Source organism: Adiantum capillus-veneris, chromosome 2 (genome assembly GCF_014529385.1).
Source record: "Adiantum capillus-veneris isolate H3 chromosome 2, ASM1452938v2, whole genome shotgun sequence".
In the NCBI taxonomy this organism is placed as follows: Eukaryota; Viridiplantae; Streptophyta; class Polypodiopsida; order Polypodiales; family Pteridaceae; genus Adiantum; species Adiantum capillus-veneris.
In genome coordinates, this window is record NC_140932.1 from 6861271 (window position 1) to 6869150 (window position 7880).

The window sequence follows — 7880 nt, forward strand, 5'->3', positions numbered from 1 at the left end:
CTGAACCCTCACGAACCTTCCGTGAAAACAAAGTTATGGTACGGCTTTTGGTGTCGATTTTTGGCAATCCTTTGATAGAAGGGAAAAGAGCGACCTTTCCTGATGACTGCACCTTTTCATCTTTGCCAGCTGCTAACTTACTTCTGCCAGCTGCTAACTTACTTCCTTGGCCCAATGCAAATTTAGACTTGTCCCCACTAGGCATATCCCAATCCAACTTTCGATGCTTTGCATCACCCAAGCTCTACACATCTGGACTCTTAACAAAGCTCGGTGGTGTGGGTGTGAGAGGTACCTGCAGCACATTGCCTGCAAGTAAGGAGCTACCTTGGTAACAGACGGTGACCTCCTTTTATCCCTTGGCTCTGAAAGCTGCAGTCTATAAAAAATGAAGGATGCCCAATCCACCTTCTGCCCTCGTTCTGCATGATGAATTGGGGCAAACGTCTCTTTGGACATATAGGCGGTTTTTGCCAACAAACAAACCCTATCCAAATACCAAAATAAGTGAGTACTGTGGAGTTTTCCACAATTCTACACCATATAATAAGCCCTACTGCCTTTTGACTGCCCAAATTTGGACCTCATCACCGCATCTGTCACTTTCTTTACCTTGTGCAAAGGATTGTGAGCAACCTTGAAGACCTCTGCCACCAACTTTGGGGAAATGTCCTTTCCCTCCATGATATAGCCAGCATTTTCCCTAAGGTGGCAAAGCTGCGGTTCTGCAAAGTCATTCTTCTCCCAAAGTGCCCATGGTAAACATGTATACTCATAAAGGCCAACCCGGTGCAGCCATACCTCTGTATCACGATCATGAACGTCAAATGTCTCATCGACCTCCATGTAAGAAACTAGGCAACTAGGCTCTACTGGATCCTCCTCCCAACCTCCCTTTATAGGTGGGCTCCTAGCCCCTTTCCCTAGACGGATCCCCTGTCCACACTGTCTAGCCCGGCCCTTGGCCGTAGTCGTTGCCTAGCCTAGTTCTTAGGGTACAGGACCCGTGTCTTGACATTACTCCCCCCTTAAAGAAGAGTTTTTGTCCTCGAAAACAAAAGTGGGAAACTTCTTCTTAAGAACACTAATTTTTTCCCAAGTGGCACCTTCTTTAGGGCGGTCTTTCCACTTGATTAAGGCTTGTTGTCGTACATGATGGGGTGTACGCAACTCATGATAATCCATAACACGTTCAGGTTCATGTGGTAACGTAGGAGGTTCAATGTAATCGACCAGAACCTGTTGGTCAATGACGTTGTCGTCCCCATGTAACCGCTTTCGTAAATGGCTAACATGAAACACCGGATGAATGCGAGAGTGTGATGGTAGTAGTAGCTTGTAGGCGCGATCACCAACGCACTTGAGTATTTTGAAAGGCCCACAATACCGGGGAGATAATTTAGGTGTCGGTCTAGTTTTTAGACTTTCTGAATGTTCTGGCACACGTAAAAATACTTCCTCCCCTTCTTCGAAGGTAACTTGCTGACGTTTCTCATCAGCGTATTTCTTATACCGATCCTGTGCTTGTCGGACATTCTGACGAGCAAGTTTCAGCATATCCATGTGGTCTTGGAGAAAATCCTTAACCTGTTGGAGTTTTTCGGTTGCCAACCCCACCGTAATTGGTGACCTAGGTTGAAACCCGTACATGAGCATGAAAGGACTGAAGCCCGTTGTGACATGCTTAGAACTGTTGTAGGCAAACTCGAGACTAGGTAAGTATTCTTCCCAGTCTGTCTGTTTTTTGCTAACGTATGCTCGAAGCATATCCTCTAGCACCTGGTTAACCCGCTCCGTTTGACCATCTGTTTCCGGATGGTCAGCTGTACTGAGGTTGAGTTGTGTACCCAATCGTTTAAATACAGCTCGCCAGAAGTGGCTGTTAAACTTTGGGTCTCGGTCACTAACAATATTACTTGGCAACCCATACAGTTTGTACAGATTGTCCATAAATAATTTTGCTAGTTCTGGTGTCTTAACCGTTGATTTGGTCGGAATAAACTTACATAATTTAGTCAACCTGTCTACGACCACCCATACTGAGTCATGACCTCGTATAGTGGTTGGTAAACCTACTATGAAATCCATGGAGATACTTTCCCATTTTCCATTGGGAATTTCCAAGGGATGTAAGAGTCCTCATGCTTTCAGGCGCTCTGCTTTGTTTACTTGACATTTTTGGCAATGCAAGACATAAGCTTGAACAAAGCCATGGAGACCTGGCCAGTAAAACTACCGTCGTACGAGAGAGTAAGTTTTTCTAATCCTCGGGTGCCCTGCACTTGGACTATCATGACATTCATAAAGAATTTGGCGCCGAATGTCTGTGTCCGTCGATACACAAACTCTCCCCTTGTAGATTAGGTACCCATTGTTGATGGTAAAATGCTTCCATCGCTGTAGTTCATCACTTGATAAAGGAGAACTAGGTGTGGAGGTTAATTGCGCACTACCTGCGTTGGAGTGAGAAGGATCCCTCTTTTGAACATGGCTCCACACTTTGGAATATGTTTCATCTTGCTCATATTTTCCCTTCACAGAATCTAAAAATTCACTACGAAGTTCCGTGAACAATAGCGAATTGATCTATGGCATTCGACTGAGAGCATCTGCCACTATATTGTATCGGCCTTTGCGATACCTTAACTTGGCGTCATATTCCTGAAGGATCTCGGCCCACCTGGCTTTTCGACCCTTTAAATCTGTTTGTTGTGTAAACCATTTGATGCTTTCATGGTCAAACACAATCTCGAACTGAGCACCATACAAATAGTGACGCCATGTCTTTAAGGCAGACACTATTGCATAGAGTTCACGTTCGTAAGCAGAGTAATTTTGTTGAACTGCATCCAGCTTCTTACTTTCAAATGCAATTGGCCGTCTGTCTTGTAACAGGACTGCTCCAATAGCACGGTCACTGGCATCCATTTCCAAAACGAATGGTTTCAAAGGATCGACAATAGCTAGTATAGGAGCTGTAGCTAATGCATCCTTGAGTGTTTCAAAACTGTGCTGTTGAGCGGAACCCCACTGAAAAGACTTACCTTTGCCTTTTAGTTGGTCCATCATAGGTACAACAAGGTGAGCATAGTTTTTAACGAACCTTCGGTAAAAACCTGCAAAGCCTAAAAAGATCTGTAATTCTTCCCAATTTTTAGGAGGTGGCCATTGCCGGATGGTATCCACTTTGGATTGATCCATGTATAGGCCATTAGCTGAAATAACATGCCCTAAATAATGAATTTCTTCCTTGAGAAAATCACATTTAGATTCCTTGGCATATAACTTGTTTGCTCGTAACAACTCAAACACCTGCTTGAGATGTTGTAAGGGCTCTTCTTCAGAAGCACTATAAACTAGAATGTCATCGAGGAACACAATGACAAATTTGCCCAGATATGGTTTCAAGACACTATCCATAAGTGTCATGAATGTTGTGGGCGCATTGGTTAACCCAAAGGGCATCACCAAAAACTCATAATGTCCAAACCGTGTTTGGAATGCCGTCTTAGGTATATCAGTAAGTCGAATACAGACTTGGTGATATCCTGACCTTAAATCAATTTTTGAAAAAATTCGTTTATGCGTTACCTTGTCAAATAACTCATCGACCCCTTGGAAATGGGTATTTGTTCTTAATTGTCACCGCATTTAAACCTCGGTAGTCTACGCACATGTGCATACTGCCATCCTTTTTCTTCACCAAAAGTATAGGCGAAGCCCATGGTGAAGAACTGGGTTGTATAAACCCTCTGCTAAGGTAGTCAGTAAGCTGTCATTCCACTTCAGCAGCCTCTGAGTAACTCATACGGTATGGTGGTTTACTAACAGGCTTACAGCTTGCAGCCACGTCAATGCCATGTTGCACTGAACGTGTCGGCAGTAAACCTGATGGAAAATCATTAGGACAAACATCTTGAAATTCCTTTAACAATTTTTATAACTGATTAGCAACTTTTGCTTGTGTAGAATTAGAAATTGGTGGAATAGAGGAGAGAGAAGCATGCGGCGTTGAGGAATGTTCAACAGACTCAAGATTGGAAACAAAATGAGACAGTGAGTAACACAAGAAAACCTTGTCTATTTCATTATCAAAAACGAGCTGCATCAGCTCAGCAGTACAAATCAATGGTGATGATGGTATATCCTTTTCTCCTAACAACAACACATGTGCGTCATGGGAATCAAACATCAAACTGTTGTGCTCATAGCTACGCTTCAGTGATGGACCTAGGCTATGCAACCACTCCCTACCAAGAACCACATCAGCCCTTTCCATGTTCATAACTTGAAAATCCAAACAAGTAGAGTACCCTTGTACCTCCAATGGAACAGCTCGGCATTGAGTATCCCATATTTCACTATCATGTCCATTCATCATTGCTACCTTGTAGCGGTAGGTACTCGGAGTTTGAGGCAGTTTGAGTTTTTTCACCAATCCATAGTTGATGAAATTGTGCGTAGCACCGTCATCTACCAGGATGCACACCTTGTGCCCCTGCAGATATCCGTGCATACGTACTAACTCATGTGGTCCAAAGGTTTGTTGCCACATGGAAGCTGTGAGACATCGTTCAAGCACCACCTTAGTGTGTGTTACTTCTACTGTAGAGAACTTTGAGGAAGACTCGAGAGGCAGTAGCTGCACCGTGTGCACTTCTTTGTCCTTCCCCTGGGCAGCAGATTCCCCCTTGGGGAAATCATTTTTTCCATGGCCTCTTCCTAAGCATTGAAAACATAGCTTCTCTTCTTGGCCTTATCAAAATCCTCAGGAGAGAGAGGACCCCTGGACCCCTTGGGTTTTTTAGATGCCTCTGAATTAGCAACTATAAATTTTCTTTTATTGTGCCCGTACTAAGTGTGTGTATTATTATGTGTACTAGCAGGCACGTGAGTGTTGTGTGTTTTCTTATCATCAGGGTCATCATGAATATGTGCTTTCACTATGGCTTCCTCAAGTGTTTTAGGGTCTTGTGTCTTGACATACTTCTTAAGTTTTGGAGTCAGACCTCGTATGAACCCTCGTACTTGCTGAAAGGTATCCAAGACTTCTAACTTGAGGATGACATCCCGATAGTGAGAGATATATTCAAGGAGTGATGGATATTGGCGCACGGAACATGTGTCCTAGTCGGTCCAATTCCGATATGCCTCATTTGTAGGCAAAAACTCCTTGCTGAACATTGTTTCAAAGGCTGCCCAACTCTGTGGTATGATGTTCTTCTCCTTGAGAGACATCCACCATTTGTAGGCCTTGTCGTCCAGAGTTAAGCTCGTTTGCAAAGCTCTTACTGCATCTAGAGTGCACCGTAAGGCGTGAATTCCATCCCATTTACTGAGAAAGATGTTCACTGCATCCTTATTGCGGTCCCGGTCTTCGCCTTTGAAAGCTGGTGGTTTGAAATTCTTCAACAAATCATCTACCTCTTTGGCAGTGAGAGTATGCAGTGTTTCATTAATTGGGCCTTGCCCTTGTGTTCCAACGTGCTCATGCATGTGAGTGTCAGCCGGACCCTTGGTCTGCTGTTGCAGCAATTGAATGACTAAAGTAGAAAGTTTAGTAACATTTTCATTTAAAGCCTTAAAATTTTCGTCCATGACTGTCATGCGTGTCTGAAGTGCACGAAATTCCTGAATATTGAGCAATTCATAAGTATCTTCTCCTGCCGTAGCGTCGCGGGTACTCTCCTTGAGAGTATCCAGTCGCGAGCCATCATTGGCAAGAGCGGGAATACTTTGCTCAAAATCGAAATTCATGTTGATATCCGAATCCATGGCTACACAGTGCAGTGTAAGAAGTACTTAGAAAAAAAATACCTTCTAGGTCGTCGTAAGGACGCCGGTGTTGAATCCAACCAAGAGTAGCTTGAAAATCTGGTTTGCGTCGTATGCAATACACCAGTTAGTTTTGGCACTGGTCGACAAAGGTTTCAGCCGGCAAGAGGCTGAAATATGTGAATCAAACTGCAGACGCGTGCGATGCGGTTTGCATCGTATGCAATCGCCAAATCAGTGGCGTGTCGTAACTTAAAAAAAAAACTGTGTGCCGCAAGGTCGAACTGTTGGATTTAATGTAAATCCAAAAATTTACTGTGATGATGCCCACCGTATCGAAGAGGAGAGCCGTAGAGCAACGGGTTCTGTGAACAGTGTAAGCCGGCTCTAGCTTTTAGGTCCACTGGGGTTGTCCGAGTGGGAACGGCAAACCCTTAAGGGTTTTTGTAAAAAAAAAATGTGAAGAAATCTGTTGTAGACAACGTGGCTGCCTGCGCAAGCCTTTAGAGAGAGATAGCTCGCGATGTTGAGATCTACTGAAGCCGGGCAAGAGATGGAAAACGTCTAGCTCCTCCTTGCGCTCCAACTGAGCCTAATATCGAAGGATTTGAAGCAGGTCGAACATCGTTCTTGTCCCCGACTAGGAGTTGCTGCACGCGCTCCACCTCGGCTTCTTCTTTCTCCTCCAATTTGAGGTTGCATGCACATGCAAAGCCAAAAACGGCTGGCTCTCCACGCCTGTGTCCTAAAAAAGGAGTGGCTCTGATACCAGTGTAAGAAACTAGGCAACTAGGATCTACTGGATCCTCCTCCCAACCTCCCTTTATAGGTGGGCTCCTAGCCCCTTGCCCTAGACGGATCCGCTGTCCACAGTGCCTAGCCTGGCCCTTGGCTGTAGTCCTTGACTGGCCTAGTTCTTAGGGTATAGGAGCCGTGTCCTGACACTCCATCTCCGCCACAACATCGTCTCCACTGGATTCTGCCCCCTCAATTTCCTCCACGCTCTGAATACTTTCTCTGCGGGGGCGTAACAGCTCCTCCATGGCCATCTTCATTGAACGGGTTTGCGTCATCTCCTCCTCGCCTAGCTCCTGCTGTTTAGGCGTTGCAGATTTTCTGAAGCTTTCAAAAGACATGGCGTCGAAGGTGATAGGAAACTCATGCACATTGGTAAAACTTCTTTTGACGACAAATGCGGGATACTTGCATGCAAAATGAGTGTGGCCTTTCACCTCAAATCGTGCGCTGACCACCCCATGATGGTCCTTATTCTCAAATTGCGTGTTAATACCCCGCACACTTGTGTTGATTGGACCACTCACTTCAAGGGAATCTCCCTTAAAAATATTCCGCATCGTAAACTTGTGACCTCCTTGATGACATAACCCCTGGACAATGCCACCCAATGCAATTCCGCTGCGGATTTTCTCCAATACCACACTTTTGTCAAAACTGAATCCGACCACATCCTGCAACATGAACCCATTGCTGAACAATGTATGGCTGTCAGTAATCCCCAAAAAGTCCTCCTTGAACTCCAACACTGGTTGTACCCATTTCACTCCAATTTCCTCAACCTTGTTTACCATCCATCTTGGAATCTCGGGAATCTTGCCATAAAATTTCTTCATCCTAAAGCCATTGACCGATTTCACAACAGGTGTACCAAAAACATCCCTCAATCTGAATGTTCCTTGGCCTAATTCTTCTACAATTTGATAAGGCCCAAAGTACCTTAACTTCAGTTTTCCTGGGTGTGGTCCCAACTTGGAATTGTACAACATCACCCAATCACCCTTCTGAAAAATTTTGAACTTAACCTGCCTTGTCATCCAAGTTTGTCGTCTCTTTTGTCCAATATCTACTGCATATGCACTATGAATCCGATCCTCTTCCAACTTCAACAACTCCCTCTATCTATGCAACACAGAATCCTCAGGACTCAGCCTATGTTGAACTGCCAATCTCAGACTTGGAATCACATACTCCATGGGAACAACAGCCTCAATCCCATAAACCAATTTGAAAGGTGTCATTCCTGTGGCAACCTTATATGCTGTACGAAATGACCATAAAGCTGAATCCAATTTGTCATCCCAATCCTT

General features: G+C 44.5%; 1 pseudogene; it reads right to left on the reverse strand.

Moving 5' to 3' along the window:
* Positions 1-6859: 6859 nt before the first annotated feature.
* Positions 6860-7406, reverse strand: LOC147462323 (uncharacterized; annotated as a pseudogene).
* Positions 7407-7880: the final 474 nt, after the last annotated feature.